The sequence below is a fragment of the Haliotis rubra genome, unplaced genomic scaffold, assembly GCF_003918875.1.
Source record: "Haliotis rubra isolate DU_JTF1 unplaced genomic scaffold, ASM391887v1 Scf1382, whole genome shotgun sequence".
Taxonomy (NCBI): Eukaryota; Metazoa; Mollusca; class Gastropoda; order Lepetellida; family Haliotidae; genus Haliotis; species Haliotis rubra.
In genome coordinates this window covers 134,408-154,717 of record NW_025765317.1, presented here as the reverse complement: position 1 = coordinate 154,717, position 20,310 = coordinate 134,408, and the positions used below count along the sequence as shown (strand labels likewise).

The window sequence follows — 20,310 nt, the reverse complement described above, 5'->3', positions numbered from 1 at the left end:
GTCACCGACAAAGTCGTTTTTCTATTAGCTTTGTGCCTCAGATTAATCACGGGAAAGTATTAAATTTGGCATCTCAGAAAAGAGTGAGTGAGTTTGGTGTTACGACTATTTGGGCAATATTCCAGCAATATCACGGCGGGGGACCCCAGAAATGGGCTTCACACATTGTACCCATTTCGGGAATCGAACCGGGTATTCGGCGTACCGAGCGAACGCTTTAACCACTAGGCTACCCTAGCGCCCCTCTGAGAAATTCCGTTTGCGCTAACCCCTTGTATGGTGGTATAAGGTACATGTTTTTGTCCTGAACTATTATAAGGGTAAAGCACTCGGAATTTAAAACTGTATTTCTTAGGTACAATTTACCATCAAACATGTGAAGTCCATTGCTGGTGTCCCTCGCCGTGGTATTGCAGGAATACTGCTAAAAGCGGTGTAAAACCATACTCACTCACTCACGTCAACCTGCACAAGGAAGCCAGATCGCGACAACAGCACAATGCGAGACATCGGATTCCATCTCGTTCAGCATACTTAGCTTGTCTCTGAAGGTCGAGATCACGAGAATCTGACAAACCACAGCATGTCCCTGCCAGTATTTGATTTTGTTTCGACCCAGGGCGAAGCATGTAGAATGATCATTCGCCTTGTAAAATATCTCTTCGTCTGTGCACTCAGGCCATAACGTTAGTTCAGCTCAATTCAGCCGGTTAATATTATGTCATTGTGACACAAGTGGTTTCTGTTTCCCGTCCCACGTGACTCTGTCTAGCTTTAGTGCTCTACAGCTAGCAGCACGTCTTACAGCGAGTGTTTTGGCATTCTGGCGTGCACTGGATTCCTGCTTAGGACCATCTGTGTAAAAACAGACGTAGACGAAAGTGAGACACGTGGGAACTTCTGTCGTCGAAGTATACTAAGGTGACATTTTGATTTGTTAACGTGGCTTCCTGAAACTTTCCCATTGTATAGGCTGAATAACCTGGTTTCTTGGCCAAGTTACATTTCAGTTGCAATGGGAAAACAACTGTTTAAATTCACTAAAACTGTGATTGTATGTGATTCAACTTTGACATGACCTGAAATCTGTCTGTGTTGGGTATGCACAATTAGCCCCATCCCGGAACTACTTTTTTCATCAAACCCTATGTGCTTTATGCCCAGAATATGTTCCAACCTGTTCTTTTTAAGAACTATACTGGCTTAACGCCAAGATCAAGCTGCCACTTCGTCATATAACTGAAATCCTGTTCAAAGTGGCGGTAATACAAACTCGCTGAAAGAAGCATTTTCCACGCCATAACTCTCCATCTGACAACACAGTTGTGACTAATAATGACACATTTTCCATATATCTGGTTTCTGTTATGTCTATCAAGAGACAAAGGGAACAAAAGTACCTATATGAGCATGTAAGTTCATTGATAACAGAAAATTGATAAACAATTCAAAGAAACTAATTGTTTTAGTTTTAGTCCTGTTACACTACACCATCATGGCTTATTGTGTTACATTACACCATCATGGCTTATTGTGTTACATTACACCATCATGGCTTATTGTGTTACATTACACCATCATGGCTTATTGTGTTACACTACACCATCATGGCTTATTGTGTTACATTACACCATCATGGCTTATTGTGTTACACTAAACCACCATGGCTTATTGTGTTACACTACACCATCATGGCTTATTGTGTTACATTACACCATCATGGCTTATTGTGTTACATTACACCATCATGGCTTATTGTGTTACATTACACCATCATGGCTTATTGTGTTACATTACACCATCATGGCTTATTGTGTTACACTAAACCATGATGGCTTATTGTTTGTGTTACATTACACCATCCATTATTGTGTTACACTACACCATCATGGCTTATTGTGTTGTTTACATTACATGGCATCATGGCTTATTGTGTTACACTACACCATCATGGCTTATTGTGTTACATTACACCATCATGGCTTATTATTTGTGTTACACTAAACCATCATGGCTTATTGTGTTACATTACACCATCACGGTTTATTATTTGTGTTACACTAAACCATCATGGCTTATTGTGTTACATTACACCATCATGGCTTATTGTGTTACATTACACCATCATGGCTTATTGTGTTACATTACACCATCATGGCTTATTGTGTTACATTACACCATCATGGCTTATTGTGTTACATTACACCATCATGGCTTATTGTGTTACACTTACACCATCATGGCTTATTGTGTTACACTACACCATCATGGCTTATTGTGTTACACTACACCATCATGGCTTATTGTGTTACATTACACCATCATGGCTTATTGTGTTACATTACACCATCATGGCTTATTGTGTTACACTACACCATCATGGCTTATTGTGTTACATTACACCATCATGGCTTATTGTGTTACATTACACCATCATGGCTTATTGTGTTACATTACACCATCATGGCTTATTGTGTTACACTAAACCATCATGGCTTATTGTGTTACACTACACCATCATGGCTTATTGTGTTACACTACACCATCATGGCTTATTGTGTTACACTACACCATCATGGCTTATTGTGTTACATTACACCATCATGGCTTATTGTGTTACATTACACCATCATGGCTTATTGTGTTACACTAAACCATCATGGCTTATTATTTGTGTTACATTACACCATTATGGCTTATTGTTTGTGTTACACTAAACCATCATGGCTTATTGATTGTGTTACACTACACCATCATGGCTTATTATTTGTGTTACACTAAACCATCAGAGCTTATTGTTTGTGTTACATTACGCCATCATGGCTTATTATTTGTGTTACACTAAACCATCATGGCTTATTGTTTGTGTTATATTACACCATCATGGCTTATTGCTTCTGTTACACTAAACCATCATGGCTTATTGTTTGTGTTACACTAAACCATCATGGCTTATTATTTGTGTTACACTAAACCATCATGGCTTATTGTTTGTGTTACACTAAACCATCATGGCTTATTGTTTGTGTTACATTACACCATCGCGGCTTATTATTTGTGTTACACTAAACCATCATGGCTTATTGTGTTACATTACACCATCATGGCTTATTTGTGTTACATTACACCATCATGGCTTATTGTTTGTGTTACATTAAACCATCATGGCTTATTGTTTGTGTTACATTAAACCATCATGGCTTATTGTTTGTGTTACACTAAACCATCAGAGCTTATTGTTTGTGTTACATTACGCCATCATGGCTTATTATTTGTGTTACACTAAACCATCACGGCTTATTGTTTGTGTTACATTACACCATCACGGTTTTATTATTTGTGTTACACTAAACCATCATGGCTTATTGTTTGTGTTACATTACACCATCATGGCTTATTATTTGTGTTACACTAAACCATCATGGCTTATTGTTTGTGTTACATAAACCATCACGGCTTATTATTTGTGTTACTTACACCATCATGGCTTATTGTTTGTGTTACACTAAACCATCATGGCTTATTGTTTGTGTTACACTAAACCATCATGGCTTATTGTTTGTGTTACACTAAACCATCATGGCTTATTATTTGTGTTACACTAAACCATCATGGCTTATTGTTTGTGTTACACTAAACCATCATGGCTTATTGTTTGTGTTACATTAAACCATCATGGCTTATTGTTTGTGTTACACTAAACCATCACGGCTTATTATTTGTGTTACACTAAACCATCACGGCTTATTATTTGTGTTACACTAAACCATCACGGCTTATTGTTTGTGTTACATTAAACCATCATGGGTTATTATTTGTGTTACACTAAACCGTTATGGCTTATTATTTGTGTTACACTAAACCATCATGGCTTATTGTTTGTGTTACACTAAACCATCATGGCTTATTGTTTGTGTTACACTAAACCATCACGGCTTATTATTTGTGTTACATTAAACCATAATGGCTTATTGTATAATGGCTTATTGCATATATAATGTCATTTTAAACCATCGTGGCATACAAACAGCTTCGCATTAAACCATAGCAAATATAAAGTGTCCCACTAAACATCCTTAAAAATATATAGTGTTGCATTAAATCACTCTGGCATGAGGCTTTTGTCACATTAAACCATCCCAAGCAGAGTCAAAGAAATCATCCTTGCGTGTTATTGACACAGAAAAACACCCTGTCGGATGCTAATATTAATAGTGTTAAGTCATGGACTGCTGATTCGATAACCATGGTGAAACCATGTATTCAAACTATGCATCATTTTTAACTTATTTCGATTCTGAATACATGTCACTGTGATGAATGTCCTGCACCTCAGTGACGATTGAGTCCGACTGTTGACAGTAGGTCAACCTAAAATATATTATAGATGTAAGCTAGATACGATGTTTCCAGGAAGTGTTAGAGATACTGAGAATGTCTAGGCCAGCCAATTGTTTGAGTGTTTTAGGAAACTATTACCATGCATATAACAAATGTAATGTAAGTGTGTTTACATTTATGATGAGTCTAGGATCTATGTTTGGTAATCTATTGTCTATGACTGCAATATGTTCAAATGTGTCGATACGACCTATGCTGCAATATAGTCTACATTTGTAAAGGTAATGATAAGAAAATTTCTTTTGCTTCTAATCCTTTGTACAGGGTAATAGTGTATGTCACGCTTGCATTGTTCAGATTAAATGAAAGTTAGTTTAGTATTATACACGGGACTTTTGAAAATGAACTTTGTGCTTCCCCTGTTACTCATAGACCAGTTACTAGCACTGGGTTACATTGTGATCCTTGGTCTGCTCACAAGTGCATGAATGTTTCCGACAACTGAGCGACCGCACAACGTTAGCAGATACGCCCTTATCTCAGTCTAAAGTTGAGCTCTTAAAGGCCACAGATGTCTATTCTAGATGGTATTACATTTTGATAATTATATGCAAGTTTGATTCTTTGTAAAAGTGTGCGCTAAATAATCATTTTCATAATTAATACAAAACATTACATCTTTTATTGTAATTAAAATCAAAATGTAGTTAAAAAATGTATAAATTACTAATCTAAATATGTATCTATGAGAAGCCCAATTCTTGTCTGGTCAGGCTCGGAGACTTGGTTGACACATGTCATCGTATCCCAATTGCGTAGATCGATGCTCATGATGTTGATCACTGGATTGTCTAGATATAGCTGGAATATTGCTAAAAGCGGCGTTGAACAACAAACCAACCAACTGTGCCTTCTGTCTGATTTGTCTGTAAACGACTTAGTATGACTTATAAGGGGGCATGTCGTTTGGTCCTTAAGACCCAGAGCCTTTCCGGGGGTGACGGAAACAAACTGATTGCTTCCTTCTGCATAGTGGGCGATATCCAACATCCTCTGTCACATATAACGCTCTGGCCATAGCACCTGGACGGTGACCTATTATGGATATTTTTAAAACGAGTGTTCAGATATCATCTCTGTGCGCTCGCTTGGATAAACCAAGTAGCCAGTTTAATGTAGAGTGACATTTTGCTGGATAGCTTATTACAAACTTCTTTAAACTGTGTAGACCTTGGTACTGAACTGACTTCAACAGCAGCTTCTTCTAAACGTGTAGATCTTGGAGCTCACCTGGGTTCAGCTGCAGCTCCTTCCCCACGTGTAGATCTTGGAGCTCACCTGGGTTCAACCGCAGCTTCTTCCCCACGTGTAAGATCTTGGAGCTCACCTGGGTTCAGCTGCAGCTCCTTCCCCACGTGTAAGATCTTGGAGCTCACCTGGGTTCAGCTGCAGCTCCTTCCCCACGTGTAGATCTTGGAGCTCACCTGGGTTCAACCGCAGCTTCTTCCCCACGTGTAAGATCTTGGAGCTCACCTGGGTTCAGCTGCAGCTCCTTCCCCACGTGTAGATCTTGGAGCTCACCTGGGTTCAACCGCAACTTCTTCTCCACGTGTAAGATCTTGGAGCTCACCTGGGTTCAGCTGCAGCTTCTTCTCCACGTGTAGATCTTGGAGCTCACCTGGGTTCAACCGCAGCTTCTTCTCCACGTGTAAGATCTTGGAGCTCACCTAGGTTCAACCGCAGCTCCTTTTTCATGTGTAATATCTTGGAGCTCACCTGGGTTCAACCGCAGCTTCTTCTCCACGTGTAGATCTTGGAGCTCACCTGGGTTCAACCGCAGCTCCTTTTTCATGTGTAATATCTTGGAGCTCACCTGGCTTCAACCGCAGCTTCTTCTCTACGTGTAGACGTTGGAGCTCACCTGCCTTCAACAACAGCTACTTCTCTACGTGTAAACCTTGGAACTCACCTGGCTTCAACAGCAGCTTCTACGTATTCACGTGTAAACCTTGGCTACTTCTCCACGTGTAAACTGAACTCAGTGGCTTCCACATGCCTTGGAGCTCACCTCTCAACAGCAGCCCTCTTCTCACATGTAGACCTTCAACAGCCTTCAACAGAAGCTACGTATTCACGTGTAAACCTTGGAACTGAAGTGGCTTCAACAGCAGCTTCTCCGGCCCTCTTCTCTACGTGTAAACCTTGGAGCTCAACTGGCTTCAACAGCAGCTACTTCTCCACGTGTAGACCTTGGAGCGCAACTGGCTTCAACAGCAGCTACTTCTCTACGTATAAACCTTGGAACTCACCTGGCTTCAACAGCAGCTACTTCACTACGTGTAAACCTTGGAACTCACCTGGCTTCAACAGCAGCTACTTCTCTACGTGTAAACCTTGGAGCTCAACTGGCTTCAACAGCAGCTACTTCTCTACGTGTAGACCTTGAGCTCACCTGGCTTCAACAGCAGCTACTTCTCTACGTGTAGACCTTGGAACTCACCTGGCTTCAACAGCAGCTACTTCTCTACGTGTAGACCTTGGAACTCACCTGGCTTCAACAGCAGCTACTTCTCTACGTATAAACCTTGGAGCTCAGCTGGCTTCAACAGCAGCTACTTCTCTACGTGTAGACCTTGGAACTCACCTGGCTTCAACAGCAGCTACTTCTCCACGTATAAACCTTGAGCTCACCTGGCTTCAACAGCAGCTACTTTTCCACGTGTAAACCTTGGAACTCACCTGGCTTCAACTGCAGTTACTTCTCCACGTGTAAACCTTGGAACTCACCTGGCTTCAACCGTAGCTACTTCTCCACATGTAAATCTTGGAACTCACCTGGCTTCAACCGCAGCTTCTCTATCACATGTAGACCTTCAACAGCCTTCAACAGCAGCTACGTATTCACGTGTAAACCTTGGAACTGAAGTGGCTTCAACAGCAGCTTCTCCGGCCCTCTTCTCTACGTGTAAACCTTGGAACTCACCTGGCTTCAACAGCAGCTACTTCTCCACGTGTAAACCTTGGAAATCACCTGGCTTCAACAGCAGCTACTGCTCCACATGTAGAAATCCTTGAGCTCACCTGGTTTCAACAGCAGCTTCTCTATCACATGTAGACCTTCAACAGCCTTCAACAGCAGCTACGTATTCACGTGTAAACCTTGGAACTGAAGTGGCTTCAACAGCAGCTTCTCCGGCCCTCTTCTCTACGTGTAGACCTTGGAGCTCACCTGGCTTCAACAGCAGCTACTTCTCCACGTATAAACCTTGGAACTCACCTGGCTTCAACAGCATCTACTTCTCCACGTGTGAACCTTGGAGCTCACCTGGCTACAACAGCAGCTATTTCTCCACGTGTAAACCTTGGAGCTCACCTGGCTACAACAGCATCTACTTCTCCACGTGTAAACATTAGAACTCACCTGGCTTCAACAGCATCTACTTCTCCACGTGTAAACCTTGGAGCTCACCTGGCTACAACAGCATCTATTTCTCCACGTGTAAACCTTGGAGCTCACCTGGCTTCAACAGCATCTACTTCTCCACGTGTAGACCTTGGAACTCACCTGGCTTCAACCGCAGCTATTTCTCCACGTGTAAACTTTGGAGCTCACCTGGCTACAACAGCATCTACTTCTCCACGTGTAAACATTAGAACTCACCTGGCTTCAACAGCAGCTTCTCCGGCCCTCTTCTCTACGTGTAGACCTTGGAGCTCAACTGGCTTCAACAGCAGCTACTTCTCTACGTGTAGACCTCGGAACTCACCTGGCTTCAACAGCATCTACTTCTCTACGTGTAGACCTTGGAACTCAACTGGCTTCAACAGCAGCTACTTCTCTACGTGTAGACCTTGGAGCTCACCTGGCTTCAACAGCAGCTACTTCTCCACGTGTAGACCTTGGAGCTCACCTGGCTTCAACAGCATCTACTTCTCCACGTGTAAACATTAGAACTCACCTGGCTTCAACAGCAGCTACTTCTCCACGTGTAGACCTTGGAGCTCAACTGGCTTCAACAGCAGCTACTTCTCTACGTGTAGACCTTTGAGCTCACCTGGCTTCAACAGCATCTACTTCACCACGTGTAAACATTAGAACTCACCTGGCTTCAACAGCAGCTACTTCTCTACGTGTAAACCTTGGAACTCACCTGGCTTCAACAGCAGCTACTTCTCTACGTGTAAACCTTGGAGCTCACCTGGCTACAACAGCATCTATTTCTCTACGTGTAAACCTTGGAGCTCACCTGGCTTCAACAGCATCTACTTCTCCACGTGTGAACCTTGGAACTCACCTGGCTTCAACAGCAGCTATTTCTCCACGTGTAAACTTTGGAGCTCACCTGGCTACAACAGCATCTACTTCTCCACGTGTAAACATTAGAACTCACCTGGCTTCAACAGCAGCTTCTCCGGCCCTCTTCTCTACGTGTAGACCTTGGAGCTCAACTGGCTTCAACAGCAGCTACTTCTCTACGTGTAGACCTCGGAACTCACCTGGCTTCAACAGCATCTACTTCTCTACGTATAAACCTTGGAACTCACCTGGCTTCAACAGCAGCTACTTCACTACGTGTAAACCTTGGAACTCACCTGGCTTCAACAGCAGCTACTTCTCTACGTGTAAACCTTGGAGCTCAACTGGCTTCAACAGCAGCTACTTCTCTACGTGTAGACCTTGGAGCTCACCTGGCTTCAACAGCAGCTACTTCTCTACGTGTAGACCTTGGAACTCACCTGGCTTCAACAGCAGCTACTTCTCCACGTGTAGACCTTGGAGCTCACCCGGCTTCAACAGCAGCTACTTCTCTACGTATAAACCTTGGAGCTCAGCTGGCTTCAACAGCAGCTACTTCTCTACGTGTAGACCTTGGAACTCACCTGGCTTCAACAGCAGCTACTTCTCCACGTATAAACCTTGAGCTCACCTGGCTTCAACAGCAGCTACTTTTCCACGTGTAAACCTTGGAACTCACCTGGCTTCAACAGCAGCTACTTCTCCACGTATAAACCTTGAGCTCACCTGGCTTCAACAGCAGCTACTTTTCCACGTGTAAACCTTGGAACTCACCTGGCTTCAACTGCAGTTACTTCTCCACGTGTAAACCTTGGAACTCACCTGGCTTCAACCGTAGCTACTTCTCCACATGTAAATCTTGGAACTCACCTGGCTTCAACCGCAGCTTCTCTATCACATGTAGACCTTCAACAGCCTTCAACAGCAGCTACGTATTCACGTGTAAACCTTGGAACTGAAGTGGCTTCAACAGCAGCTTCTCCGGCCCTCTTCTCTACGTGTAAACCTTGGAACTCACCTGGCTTCAACAGCAGCTACTTCTCCACGTGTAAACCTTGGAACTCACCTGGCTTCAACAGCAGCTACTGCTCCACATGTAGACCTTGGAGCTCACCTGGTTTCAACAGCAGCTTCTCTATCACATGTAGACCTTCAACAGCCTTCAACAGCAGCTACGTATTCACGTGTAAACCTTGGAACTGAAGTGGCTTCAACAGCAGCTTCTCCGGCCCTCTTCTCTACGTGTAGACCTTGGAGCTCACCTGGCTTCAACAGCAGCTACTTCTCCACGTATAAACCTTGGAACTCACCTGGCTTCAACAGCATCTACTTCTCCACGTGTGAACCTTGGAGCTCACCTGGCTACAACAGCAGCTATTTCTCCACGTGTAAACCTTGGAGCTCACCTGGCTACAACAGCATCTACTTCTCCACGTGTAAACATTAGAACTCACCTGGCTTCAACAGCATCTACTTCTCCACGTGTAAACCTTGGAGCTCACCTGGCTACAACAGCATCTATTTCTCCACGTGTAAACCTTGGAGCTCACCTGGCTTCAACAGCATCTACTTCTCCACGTGTAGACCTTGGAACTCACCTGGCTTCAACCGCAGCTATTTCTCCACGTGTAAACTTTGGAGCTCACCTGGCTACAACAGCATCTACTTCTCCACGTGTAAACATTAGAACTCACCTGGCTTCAACAGCAGCTTCTCCGGCCCTCTTCTCTACGTGTAGACCTTGGAGCTCAACTGGCTTCAACAGCAGCTACTTCTCTACGTGTAGACCTCGGAACTCACCTGGCTTCAACAGCATCTACTTCTCTACGTGTAGACCTTGGAACTCAACTGGCTTCAACAGCAGCTACTTCTCTACGTGTAGACCTTGGAGCTCACCTGGCTTCAACAGCAGCTACTTCTCCACGTGTAGACCTTGGAGCTCACCTGGCTTCAACAGCATCTACTTCTCCACGTGTAAACATTAGAACTCACCTGGCTTCAACAGCAGCTACTTCTCTACGTGTAGACCTTGGAGCTCAACTGGCTTCAACAGCAGCTACTTCTCTACGTGTAGACCTTTGAGCTCACCTGGCTTCAACAGCATCTACTTCTCCACGTGTAAACATTAGAACTCACCTGGCTTCAACAGCAGCTACTTCTCTACGTGTAAACCTTGGAACTCACCTGGCTTCAACAGCAGCTACTTCTCTACGTGTAAACCTTGGAGCTCACCTGGCTACAACAGCATCTATTTCTCTACGTGTAAACCTTGGAGCTCACCTGGCTTCAACAGCATCTACTTCTCCACGTGTAGACCTTGGAACTCACCTGGCTTCAACAGCAGCTATTTCTCCACGTGTAAACTTTGGAGCTCACCTGGCTACAACAGCATCTACTTCTCCACGTGTAAACATTAGAACTCACCTGGCTTCAACAGCAGCTTCTCCGGCCCTCTTCTCTACGTGTAGACCTTGGAGCTCAACTGGCTTCAACAGCAGCTACTTCTCTACGTGTAGACCTCGGAACTCACCTGGCTTCAACAGCATCTACTTCTCTACGTGTAGACCTTGGAACTCAACTGGCTTCAACAGCAGCTACTTCTCTACGTGTAGACCTTGGAGCTCACCTGGCTTCAACAGCAGCTACTTCTCCACGTGTAGACCTTGGAGCTCACCTGGCTTCAACAGCATCTACTTCTCAACGTGTAAACATTAGAACTCACCTGGCTTCAACAGCAGCTACTTCTCCACGTGTAGACCTTGGAGCTCAACTGGCTTCAACAGCAGCTACTTCTCTACGTGTAGACCTTTGAGCTCACCTGGCTTCAACAGCATCTACTTCTCCATGTGTAAACATTAAAACTCACCTGGCTTCAACAGCAGCTACTTCTCTACGTGTAAACCTTGGAACTCACCTGGCTTCAACAGCAGCTACTTCTCTACGTGTAGACCTTGGAGCTCACCTGGCTTCAACAGCAGCTACTTCTCTACGTGTAGACCTTGGAGCTCAACTGGCTTCAACAGCAGCTACTTCTCTACGTGTAGACCTTGGAGCTCACCTGGCTTCAACAGCAGCTACTTCCCTACGTGTAGACCTTGGAGCTCAACTGGCTTCAACAGCAGCTACTTCTCTACGTGTAGACCTTGGAGCTCACCTGGCTTCAACAGCAGCTACTTCTCTACGTGTAGACCTTGGAGCTCAACTGGCTTCAACAGCAGCTACTTCTCTACGTGTAGACCTTGGAGCTCACCTGGCTTCAACAGCAGCTACTTCTCCACGTGTAGACCTTGGAGCTCACCTGGCTTCAACAGCATCCACTTCTCCACGTGTAAACATTAGAACTCACCTGGCTTCAACAGCAGCTACTTCTCTACGTGTAGACCTTGGAGCTCAACTGGCTTCAACAGCAGCTACTTCTCTACGTGTAGACCTTGGAGCTCAACTGGCTTCAACAGCAGCTACTTCTCCACGTGTAAACATTAGAACTCACCTGGCTTCAACAGCAGCTACTTCTCTACGTGTAGACCTTGGAGCTCACCTGGCTTCAAGCAGCACTTCTCCCACGTGTAAACATTAGGAACTCACCTGGCTTCAACAGCAGCTACTTCTCCACGTGTAGACCTTGGAGCTCAACTAGCTTCAACAGCAGCTACTTCTCCACGTGTAAACCTTGGAACTCACCTGGCTTCAACAGCAGCTACTTCTCTACGTGTAGACCTTGGAGCTCACCTGGCTTCAACAGCAGCTACTTCTCCACGTGTAAACATTAGAACTCACCTGGCTTCAACAGCAGCTACTTCTCCACGTGTAGACCTTGGAGCTCAACTGGCTTCAACAGCAGCTACTTCTCCACGTGTAAACATTAGAACTCACCTGGCTTCAACAGCAGCTACTTCTCTACGTGTAGACCTTGGAGCTCACCTGGCTTCAACAGCATCTACTTCTCCACGTGTAAACATTAGAACTCACCTGGCTTCAACAGCAGCTACTTCTCCACGTGTAGACCTTGGAGCTCAACTGGCTTCAACAGCAGCTACTTCTCCACGTGTAAACCTTGGAACTCACCTGGCTTCAACAGCAGCTACTTCTCTACGTGTAGACCTTGGAGCTCACCTGGCTTCAACAGCAGCTACTTCTCCACGTGTAAACATTAGAACTCACCTGGCTTCAACAGCAGCTACTTCTCCACGTGTAGACCTTGGAGCTCAACTGGCTTCAACAGCAGCTACTTCTCTACGTGTAGACCTTGGAACTCACCTGGCTTCAACAGCAGCTACTTCTTCACGTGTAAACATTAGAACTCACCTGGCTTCAACAGCAGCTACTTCTCCACGTGTAGACCTTGGAGCTCAACTGGCTTCAACAGCAGCTACTTCACTACGTGTAGACCTTGGAGCTCACCTGGCTTCAACAGCAGCTACTTCTCTACGTGTAAACCTTGGAACTCACCTGGCTTCAACAGCAGCTACTTCTTCACGTGTAAACATTAGAACTCACCTGGCTTGAACAGCAGCTACTTCTCCACGTGTAGACCTTGGAGCTCAACTGGCTTCAACAGCAGCTACTTCACTACGTGTAGACCTTGGAGCTCACCTGGCCTCAACAGCAGCTACTTCTCTACGTGTAAACCTTGGAGCTCACCTGGCTTCAACAGCAGCTACTCTCTACGTGTAAACCTTGGAACTCACCTGGCTTCAGCAGCAGCAGCTACTTCTCTACGTGTAGACCTTGGAGCTCACCTGGCTTCAACAGCAGCTACTTCTCTACGTGTAAACCTTGGAGCTCAACTGGCTTCAACAGCAGCTACTTCTCTACGTGTAGACCTTGGAGCTCAACTGGCTTCAACAGCAGCTACTTCTCTACGTGTAGACCTTGGAGCTCACCTGGCTTCAACAGCAGCTACTTCTCTACGTGTAGACCTTGGAGCTCAACTGGCTTCAACAGCAGCTACTTCTCTACGTGTAGACCTTGGAACTCACCTGGCTTCAACAGCAGCTACTTCTCTACGTGTAGACCTTGGAGCTCACCTGGCTTCAACAGCAGCTACTTCTCTACGTGTAGACCTTGGAACTCACCTGGCTTCAACAGCAGCTACTTCTCTACGTGTAGACCTTGGAGCTCACCTGGCTTCAACCGTAGCTACTTTTCCACGTGTAAACCTTGGAGCTCACCTGGCTTCAACCGCAGCTACTTCTCCACGTGTAAACATAAGAACTCACCTGGCTTCAACAGCAGCTACTTCTCCACGTGTAAACCTTGAGTTCACCTGGCTTCAACCGCAGCTACTTCTCCAAGTGTAAACTTGGAGCTCACCTGGCTTCAACCGCAGCTTCTCTATCACATGTAGACCTTGGAGCTCACCTGGCTTGAACGATAATTGTTATATATTTATACCTACTATTGACTCAATAATTAGGACTAAATATGCCTCCTTGTCGAACATCAAGTTTGTACAGCCTCCCTACCTTCCCTACCTTACCTTTAGAAAAACCAACAAATAACATATAAAGCTTTCTACAATTCTTACTGATGCATAGAAGATTGGAGAACACATAACCAACTGTTGAGTACCCTGGCCTCAAACCTTTCAGAAATGTACTCCGTGGTTTTGCCGAAGATGAACATTTCTTGTTAATAACAAAAGTAAAAGTTTTACTTAAGACACATTAACCCAGTTACCCCTCTGAAATTAATGACTTCATTAGACGTAACTACCTTATGAAACCAAACTGAAATACCTCTTTAATTGCTTTAGTGAAAGTATTAATGGAAACATCCATTCCGACATTGTTGCAGAATCCAGAACGTCCTTGACTTTTCATATTATTCTCCTAATGTCTCCTTGTATGCAAATGTAATCCTTGTATTTTCGATAAGTTTGTGCATTTAATCTTATTTATTTGCAAATATACTCAATCCTACCTATGTAATGGAACCATAGGAAAATGCCACCCAACGAAGGTGAATATTCCCTCTCAATAACAGATATCACACAACATTGTACGGATATGCCGTGTGATATGATATGCCCCCTTCCGATGGCTTCAGTGAAGTGGGGATACGTCATTTCCTGTATTCCTGTATTGGGGATTGCGAATATCTTAGCTGTGTTCTAGTTGGGCAGAGGGGGCATGTGGTGTAACTTAATGTACACACTGCTTAGTAAGTATAGTAAGTATTAAATGTAAACTTGCTTCAAAACTGACTGCATTTACAGCTCAATATATTTAGTTAAACGCATGTAGACAGCTTGTGCGCGTCTCTTTCTGAATACGATGGGCCAGGCGGCCTTCTATCTCCTATCTTGCCTTTCTTCAAGTACACTGTGGGGTTATTGGCTCGCTGTCAGCGTGACATGAGCCTAAATGCACCGCAGTTGCAACATGTACCGTATTTCCTCTATGTTTTTCCACGGTTTTCCAGACCTGGCCCTTATTAGAGGCCCGGGGGTTATTGGATCCCATACATAATTATATATACTTCCCATCAAAAGTTTAGACTCACTAGTGTAAATATAGCCACTTACTTCAGGCAACAGTTCTAAACAAAATATTCCATTCTGTTTAAAGGTACTGTTTACACATGAACTGATGTATTGTTAAACAAATTCGTAACATTGAAAAGATTATTGTCATGAGTTCAATAAATGATAAAAATCAATGCAAATTGGCGAATTCTTAACAAAACTTTACACAAAAACACAGCTGTTCAAATGCACGATATTTGCACATGCCTTTCAGCAATTTTATGCACGATCCTCATGCAATTCATCTGCATAAGGTTTGCAGTTGGTTCCCCAAGTTAGTGGAGAAATCAATCTTCGTTGTAACCATGTAAATATACATAACATATAGTGAGTGTTTAAAGTGAGTCTAAACGTTTGAGGTGAGTATACATGAAAGCCCCTGATTGCAGCTTCCATGAGTATATACCATACATTAACCTGTGCCATGTGAGGAAGTTAGGACTAAAGGGACCATTCCTTAATAAATCCATTTTTTGAACCATGGAGAATTCATTTATAAAAAAAAACGTTCCCGGAGCTTACTAGAGGCCCGGCGCTTATTTCTTTAACGGTTGCTTTATTGACGACGCTTATTTGAGAAAATACGGTCACTGATCTGCACAGTCAAACAAGCTACTGTCACAGGAGAGTTTCAATGATCATTCAATAAACTTTCAGTACAAAATGGGGGTGGATCCGCCCATGTGTCACGTAAAGCCTTGCTCCAAGATTGTACTGACGGCTAAGTCAATGGATGTATAGTAATTATATCTTTTAAAGAGGCAAGTCTAGGTAAGTGGATAGTCTAAGGACGCCAGTCTGTTACAGATTATATTTTTTAGAAATTATCATTTAAACTAATAATAATAACCTTAGAGACATGTGTAAGTCTAACTGTCACGCTGTACTCCGAGATATGAGGGAGAACACTAATGCATTACGTTGGCCTGCTTCCTAGACAGACAGTGCAGACACCTTTAGCTAAGGACAACAATTCCCCAGGGAGAGGGGTATATATATAACCCCTTTGGTGCAGTCTGTCTCACAGTCACTGAACCGCACTAGTTTCCCTGTGAGGCCCTCCCTGCAATGCTAAAGTCCTACATGAAGCAAGTCCAGACTGCGTCAGATTCTGAATCTCCCTTCTCACTGGGGCTCCTTTTCAATTTAAAAGGAGTTGTTCGTTTCTGTCATAATATACATACATGCATGCAGAGACTAAGCGCTGGTCTACGTTTAGTGCATTAATCTCGTAGTGCGCTGTCCTACCACATAGGTCGACACTTCTGGGTCTTCATGTATCGTACAGGGGAATCTCCAAGGCTGCACACGCTTGAACAATCGAGGTTGCAGATATGCAGCGGGTTGGGCAAACAAACACTTGCGTGATTCGGGTCTCTTTTGTTGTTTGTAAATGTTGCCCTCGAGTAGCCTGCCGCCATTGCGCCCTTTGAACAACACACGTATTCGCTTTAAGCGGAAGCATTGCCTCTATGAATTGGGTATATGTTATTATATTTACATGTTTGAAGACAATTTACTTCAGCTGCAGTGAATGCCTGTGTGTTGAAATGAAGAGCTAGTCAGGCAGCAATGTCCAATAAGTAGTTTCTTGACATATTTTAATGTGAAAAACTTTTAAATTTTAAATTGCTGTGTTCCCGAGTGCATACAAAACATCATACTGTTTTCTAAACACATTACATTGTATTAAGTTTTGTAGCTTTTTGATTTACACTATGTTAGAGCTTGTTTACCTTGCATTGTGTTGTAGTGCAGATGAGGGAAAGCTCCAGAAATAACCGTAAAATATTTCTGCAAACTTTAAAATTACTTTAAATTTAACATTTGATGTCACAGGTAGATGCTTAATCAACCATTTATTTACGAAGCCAGCTTTTCAGAAAAAGAATATAAAGAGAACTGAAATAGCATTGCCTCAAATATATGTGACATGGTTGCTTAGACATTAACGCGCCATTTTGCAATCATCGGTTTAACGATGTCTGTTCTCACAAACAGCTACACCCTCCAACACTACAGTATGCAACTGTTGATTTTGCAATCACCCACTCTCAAACACTACAGTAGGCTTGATTGTTAAGAACATTGAGACTGGAAACTTTCCTTATGAGAAATGAAGGAAAACTAAGTTCTATGGATAGTCAACTTCTTTATAGCAATGAGTGAGACTGTTGGCTTCTCAGAGGTCCAGGAGAAACTGTTGTTGTTTGAGTCATGCCCGGGTCGACACTATAAGCACAGATACACGCCACTGGGGGAAAATGACAGTGGGATGCGGGGAAACATTACCACAGTGACATTTTACGTTTTATCATCGAAACAAAATACTATATATATATGCAAAGAGATGTTCTAATTCGCATCCGCAGTTTGTTGGATTAAAGAATTACCTACACACCCTGTATGAAATTGACAAATGTCCTGCCTTTTCGCACTGTAACTATGGTAAATTCTTAACCTTTCGGTCATCTTGCCATAACCTCTTCACATAAATTACAATAACAATGTATTCTTCTAGCCGACGGATTATCTACCATCCGTGTTCATACTTTGTATATTTATATGTACCACAAATGCAACAATTATGTACCATCAAAAAGAAATGAAGTGATAAAAAAAAACATATTACGTTTTTGAGTATTCTCGGTGAAGCGTTCATTCTGTGTGGCACTAGGGGTGAAACGATATACCGCGATATTAGTAGAACCGCGGTATTTTGCCTTCGGTTCGGTATACCTTTATGCAATCCAAAATTTTGTATTTTCGGTTTTCGTACCGTCATTTCTATCTAGTCATAAAGTGGCAGTTTTGTTTATTCAAAATAACAAAGATTATGGTTATATTTTATCCTTGTTATTAAGCAATGTAAGGTTTGGCTCTTGTTCTGCATTATGATCATATCTCATATACCGAACCTAATGCCTTGTACCGCAATACGTACCGTACCGTGGTAAGAGCATACCGTTTCACCCCTAAGTGGACCGCCTCCGTGGTGTAGTGGTTAGAGCATCCGCCCGGAGAGCGGAAGGTCGCGAGTTCGATCCCCAACCGCGTCATACCAAAAGACGTTAAAATATGGTACTTGTTGGTCCCCGCCTGGCGCTCGGCATTAATGGGTACAACAAGGACTGGTCGGTTCGGAGTCAGTATAATGTGTCTGAGTGGGGTATGCATGCTTCACTGCGGCATGGTATCTCAGTGGGCTAGCACTATAAAACCAGCTTAAGTCTGGGTTAGTACAAACAGTCGCACATACACATTCATACGCATGCACGTCGTCATATGAGTGAATTATTCTCGCGCACGACGTAAAACCCAATTTCACCTCACCTCACCTCACCTCACCCCTAAGAGGGTGCATGATCATGAAAACTATCTTGGTTACATCTACTCTCAAAAAATTTCTAAATCGAGTTTACTGGAAGCGAAACGATGCAGCAACACATGTTCTGGGTACAACTGGACGTAGTTCTGTATCTGTGATCGAAACTTACCCGTTAGCTTGAATTTGATCTACATACTCTCGACATACTTATCCCATGGATGGAATAGACAGAGGGAATACACGGACCTTCCATTCTTTAAATTGTAGGAATTCAATCATCGTGGCAATAAAAACACCCATATCATCACAGAAAACTGAAACCAAGTAGAAGTTTCATCACATTTTTTCATCTATTTACTACTGCAACTTGGGTGCAAGCGAGGCAAGCTGCGCTTCTGGACTGGACGACCGTTATAAATGGCGTCCTTAAATTATTAACTGATGAAATTCCTTATCGTGAATTGATTGTGCACAGTAAAAGTGTTACGGTGTTAACAGCAATATCATGACATATAATCTACAGACCCACATGAAATCATGGGAAGAAAATACTTTATTTTCCGATTGTTATAACGAGCCACAATATGTCCAGGTCTTTGTGACATCTCACAGCTACTATCGTCATCCACTTGCTTGACAACGACATTAGATTCAATCTATGTCGAAACGTCGCCAATACAGAATAAGAAGAAGAAGGGTTTATTTTGTATAAAGGGCCATACGACCCATCGTACAAGGTGGTACAATAGTGATTTTGGTTACCATTTTCATACAACAACGCTAACAGGAGCAGAATAAACATGTTCTTAGAACTTGACAAAATTATTTATGATGTTAATGTCGGACTATGTACATATGCTGCGGAGTAAATAATGATATCCATGGACCGTTTTTGGAATGTAACGCCAACGCATATCCTCATAGCGTTTACAAATATAGACAATATGGATTTCATCCTCAATACTTTTACAGTGTTTACATAACACAATATCATCATTGCAGGAGGCAGTACCTGTTCTAATATATTTGATACCTAGTGCATTACACCCTGATCTAAATAATGTGAACAGACGCTTGCACTTATTACTTATGTTCAATGATAAATATTTTTCACAGGTCAACAGAGATTTATGGGACTTATAGAAAACAGCGAAGGAACATCTAGGGACAAATGCCACTCTTGCATAGAGCAGTTGTTAATTCTTTCAGTAAACATATATAGAAACATTTTTGTATCACCCACATCTTGTGCAATCCAAGCAGTACCAAAGCCTAAATAAACAAATAAACAAATCACTGACATGCCGAGCCCATGTGGGACGTTTCCTGAATTCAACAGATAATAAAAATTAATAACATTGACATGGATATCTACTTTGATGCATTCTTAATAATCTGAGCCAGAATTTAATACATTTGACATAATAAACATTGCTTATTTATAAACATTGACAGTTTCCATTCGAATGCCATTATAAAACCATTTTTCGTGTTTGGACAAGGGTCCACCCATTTTAAAAACAATTATTTTACTTTTATCAGTTTTAATATCCATGCCCCATTTATGGGAATACATATGTAGGGCGTCAAGGCGGCGCTGTAATCTAACAACAGTATCAGCTATCAAAACCAAATCATCTGCAAATAACAGAGCAATAATGTTCAACATATTTTCGGAGATAAATATACCATCATCAAACGTATTTCCTAAGGTTAATACAAGCTCATTAATATATAAAGAAAATAATACCGGACTAAGGACATAGCCTTGCCGAACCCCACAGGTGCTATCAAAATATTCAGCTAATTTCTTACCAC

At 42.9% G+C, this 20,310-nt stretch overlaps 1 protein-coding gene across 2 annotated transcripts in view; it reads left to right on the top strand.

Annotated features, from left to right (window-relative positions):
* Positions 1-727: 727 nt before the first annotated feature.
* Positions 728-20,310, top strand: part of LOC124268468 (thymidine phosphorylase-like) — a 37,973-nt gene continuing 18,390 nt past the window's right edge. Inside the window, exon 1 of one of the 2 annotated variants that reach the window (XM_046703444.1) lies at positions 728-921. The gene's annotated coding sequence lies outside the window, so the exon portion shown is untranslated. Of the gene's footprint in view, positions 922-15,913; positions 15,936-20,310 lie in introns of those variants that run through there. The other variant, XM_046703446.1, reaches the window with a different exon arrangement.